Here is a 5000-nt window from a genome sequence, read left to right on the forward strand (position 1 = left end):
ATCGAGGCCGGCAAACTATACCCTCGGTAAAAAAATTTTTACGAGGGTGAAATTTTCATCGAGGTGTCGCACGTTGGACGCGGACGGGCTACCGCGGGTCTCTCGACCATCGAGGCCGGCAAACTATACCCTCGGTAAAAAAATTTTTACGAGGGTGAAATTTTCATCGAGGTGTCGCACGTTGGACGCGGACGGGCTACCGCGGGTCTCTCGACCATCGAGGCCGGCAAACTATACCCTCGGTAAAAATTTTTTACGAGGGTGAAATTTTCATCGAGGTGTCGCACGTTAGACGCGGACGGGCTACCGCGGGTCTCTCGACCATCGAGGCCGGCAAACTATACCCTCGGTAAAAAATTTTTTACGAGGGTGAAATTTTCATCGAGGTGTCGCACGTTAGACGCGGACGAGCTACCGCGGGTCTCTCGACCATCGAGGCCGGCAAACTATACCCTCGGTAAAAAATTTTTACGAGGGTGAAATTTTCATCGAGGTGTCGCACGTTAGACGCGGACGGGCTACCGCGGGTCTCTCGACCATCGAGGCCGGCAAACTATACCCTCGGTAAAAAATTTTTACGAGGGTGAAATTTTCATCGAGGTGTCGCACGTTAGACGCGGACGAGCTACCGCGGGTCTCTCGACCATCGAGGCCGGCAAACTATACCCTCGGTAAAATTTTTTTACGAGGGTGAAATTTTCATCGAGGTGTCGCACGTTAGACGCGGACGGGCTACCGCGGGTCTCTCGACCATCGAGGCCGGCAAACTATACCCTCGGTAAAAATTTTTTACGAGGGTGAAATTTTCATCGAGGTGTCGCACGTTAGATGCGGGCGGACTACCGCGGGTCTCTCGGCCCACTTTATCGTCGGTAAAAAATGTTGACCCTGGGGAATTTTTTCATCGGGAAGCCGAACGTAAGTGTCTCGGCCAACTATGCCCCAGTCAAAAAGTATGTCTCAACAATTTTTTTGTCATCGGGAAGCCGCACGTAAGAATATTACAGCAGGTCTCTCCATGATACGATAAAATTTCAGGTAACGAAGGCAGGCATCGTACACCCTCTTGATCGGCCGTGTGCTTGCGTTCGACACCTTCGCGAAGGTTTGAACTAGGGTTGTCAGGACATAAGCTAGGGTTACAGTGGGTGCTAAGCCTAGCCCTAACCCTAGCCCTAACCCTAACCCTAACCCTAACCCTAACCCTAACCCTAACCCTAACCCTAACCCTAACCCTAACCCTAACCCTAACCCTAACCCTAACCCTAACCCTAACCCTAACCCTAACCCTAACCCTAACCTTAGCCCTAACCCTAACCCTAACCCTAACCCTAACCCTAACCCTAACCCTAACCCTAACCCTAACCCTAACCCTAACCCTAACCCTAACCCTAACCCTAACCCTAACCCTAACCCTAATCCAACAAGTCGCGTCAGAGAGAGGTTTGGTTCATATATGGTCCAGCCCGGACCATATATGCTCCAACGCGGACCATATAAGGTCCCAGAGACAAGCTGTAGGGCTTGTCTCTGGAGCTGAAAACGGCACGGTGGCCCTTATAATGGGCACAATACCTCTCTGTGGCCACTTGGTAAGCCTGCTAGCGGGCTACCGCGGGTCTCGACCGCGGGTAAAGGTACGTGGTCGGCCTGCCACGTACCTTTCCCCGTGGTAGCCCGCTAGCAGGCCGACCACGTACCTTTTACCCGTGGTTGCCCGCTAGCAGGTCGACCACGTACCTTTTACCCGTGGTAGCCCGCTAGCAGGTCGACCACGTACCTTCCCTGTCGTCGAGTGCCGTGGTAGCCCGCTAGCAGGCCGTCCGAGTACCTTTACCCGCGGTAGCCCGCTAGCGGGTCGACCGCGTACCTTCCCAGCCGTCGAGACCCGTGGTAGCCCGCCAGCAGGCCGTCCGAGTACCTTTACCCGCGGTAGCCCGCTAGCGGGTCGACCGCGTACCTTCCCAGCCGTCGAGACCCGTGGTAGCCCGCCAGCAGGCCGTCCGAGTACCTTTACCCGCGGTAGCCCGCTAGCGGGTCGACCGCGTACCTTCCCAGCCGTCGAGACCCGTGGTAGCCCGCCAGCAGGCCGTCCGAGTACCTTTACCCGCGGTAGCCCGCTAGCGGGTCGACCGCGTACCTTCCCAGCCGTCGAGACCCGCGGTAGCCCGCCAGCAGGCCGTCCGAGTACCTTTACCCGCGGTAGCCCGCTAGCGGGTCGACCGCGTACCTTCCCAGCCGTCGAGACCCGCGGTAGCCCGCCAGCAGGCCGTCCGAGTACCTTTACCCGCGGTAGCCCGCTAGCGGGTCGACCGCGTACCTTCCCAGCCGTCGAGACCCGCGGTAGCCCGCCAGCAGGCCGTCCGAGTACCTTTACCCGCGGTAGCCCGCTAGCGGGTCGACCGCGTACCTTCCCAGCCGTCGAGACCCGCGGTAGCCCGCTAGCAGGCCGTCCGAGTACCTTTACCCGCGGTAGCCCGCTAGCGGGTCGACCGCGTACCTTCCCAGCCGTCGAGACCCGCGGTAGCCCGCTAGCAGGCCGTCCGAGTACCTTTACCCGCGGTAGCCCGCTAGCGGGTCGACCGCGTACCTTCCCAGCCGTCGAGACCCGCGGTAGCCCGCTAGCAGGCCGTCCGAGTACCTTTACCCGCGGTAGCCCGCTAGCGGGTCGACCGCGTACCTTCCCAGCCGTCGAGACCCGCGGTAGCCCGCTAGCAGGCCGTCCGAGTACCTTTACCCGCGGTAGCCCGCTAGCGGGTCGACCGCGTACCTTCCCAGCCGTCGAGACCCGCGGTAGCCCGCTAGCAGGCCGTCCGAGTACCTTTACCCGCGGTAGCCCGCTAGCGGGTCGACCGCGTACCTTCCCAGCCGTCGAGACCCGCGGTAGCCCGCTAGCAGGCCGTCCGAGTACCTTTACCCGCGGTAGCCCGCTAGCGGGTCGACCGCGTACCTTCCCAGCCGTCGAGACCCGCGGTAGCCCGCCAGCAGGCCGTCCGAGTACCTTTACCCGCGGTAGCCCGCTAGCGGGTCGACCGCGTACCTTCCCAGCCGTCGAGACCCGCGGTAGCCCGCCAGCAGGCCGTCCGAGTACCTTTACCCGCGGTAGCCCGCTAGCGGGTCGACCGCGTACCTTCCCAGCCGTCGAGACCCGCGGTAGCCCGCCAGCAGGCCGTCCGAGTACCTTTACCCGCGGTAGCCCGCTAGCGGGTCGACCGCGTACCTTCCCAGCCGTCGAGACCCGCGGTAGCCCGCCAGCAGGCCGTCCGAGTACCTTTACCCGCGGTAGCCCGCTAGCGGGTCGACCGCGTACCTTCCCAGCCGTCGAGACCCGCGGTAGCCCGCTAGCAGGCCGTCCGAGTACCTTTACCCGCGGTAGCCCGCTAGCGGGTCGACCGCGTACCTTCCCAGCCGTCGAGACCCGCGGTAGCCCGCCAGCAGGCCGTCCGAGTACCTTTACCCGCGGTAGCCCGCTAGCGGGTCGACCGCGTACCTTCCCAGCCGTCGAGACCCGCGGTAGCCCGCCAGCAGGCCGTCCGAGTACCTTTACCCGCGGTAGCCCGCTAGCGGGTCGACCGCGTACCTTCCCAGCCGTCGAGACCCGCGGTAGCCCGCCAGCAGGCCGTCCGAGTACCTTTACCCGCGGTAGCCCGCTAGCGGGTCGACCGCGTACCTTCCCAGCCGTCGAGACCCGCGGTAGCCCGCTAGCAGGCCGTCCGAGTACCTTTACCCGCGGTAGCCCGCTAGCGGGTCGACCGCGTACCTTCCCAGCCGTCGAGACCCGCGGTAGCCCGCTAGCAGGCCGTCCGAGTACCTTTACCCGCGGTAGCCCGCTAGCGGGTCGACCGCGTACCTTCCCAGCCGTCGAGACCCGCGGTAGCCCGCTAGCAGGCCGTCCGAGTACCTTTACCCGCGGTAGCCCGCTAGCGGGTCGACCGCGTACCTTCCCAGCCGTCGAGACCCGCGGTAGCCCGCCAGCAGGCCGTCCGAGTACCTTTACCCGCGGTAGCCCGCTAGCGGGTCGACCGCGTACCTTCCCAGCCGTCGAGACCCGCGGTAGCCCGCTAGCAGGCCGTCCGAGTACCTTTACCCGCGGTAGCCCGCTAGCGGGTCGACCGCGTACCTTCCCAGCCGTCGAGACCCGCGGTAGCCCGCTAGCAGGCCGTCCGAGTACCTTTACCCGCGGTAGCCCGCTAGCGGGTCGACCGCGTACCTTCCCAGCCGTCGAGACCCGCGGTAGCCCGCTAGCAGGCCGTCCGAGTACCTTTACCCGCGGTAGCCCGCTAGCGGGTCGACCGCGTACCTTCCCAGCCGTCGAGACCCGCGGTAGCCCGCTAGCAGGCCGTCCGAGTACCTTTACCCGCGGTAGCCCGCTAGCGGGTCGACCGCGTACCTTCCCAGCCGTCGAGACCCGCGGTAGCCCGCTAGCAGGCCGTCCGAGTACCTTTACCCGCGGTAGCCCGCTAGCGGGTCGACCGCGTACCTTCCCAGCCGTCGAGACCCGCGGTAGCCCGCTAGCAGGCCGTCCGAGTACCTTTACCCGCGGTAGCCCGCTAGCGGGTCGACCGCGTACCTTCCCAGCCGTCGAGACCCGCGGTAGCCCGCTAGCAGGCCGTCCGAGTACCTTTACCCGCGGTAGCCCGCTAGCGGGTCGACCGCGTACCTTCCCAGCCGTCGAGACCCGCGGTAGCCCGCCAGCAGGCCGTCCGAGTACCTTTACCCGCGGTAGCCCGCTAGCGGGTCGACCGCGTACCTTCCCAGCCGTCGAGACCCGCGGTAGCCCGCTAGCAGGCCGTCCGAGTACCTTTACCCGCGGTAGCCCGCTAGCGGGTCGACCGCGTACCTTCCCAGCCGTCGAGACCCGCGGTAGCCCGCTAGCAGGCCGTCCGAGTACCTTTACCCGCGGTAGCCCGCTAGCGGGTCGACCGCGTACCTTCCCAGCCGTCGAGACCCGCGGTAGCCCGCTAGCAGGCCGTCCGAGTACCTTTACCCGCGGTAGCCCG

Source organism: Mytilus edulis, unplaced genomic scaffold (assembly GCF_963676685.1).
Source record: "Mytilus edulis unplaced genomic scaffold, xbMytEdul2.2 SCAFFOLD_1256, whole genome shotgun sequence".
In the NCBI taxonomy this organism is placed as follows: domain Eukaryota; kingdom Metazoa; phylum Mollusca; class Bivalvia; order Mytilida; family Mytilidae; genus Mytilus; species Mytilus edulis.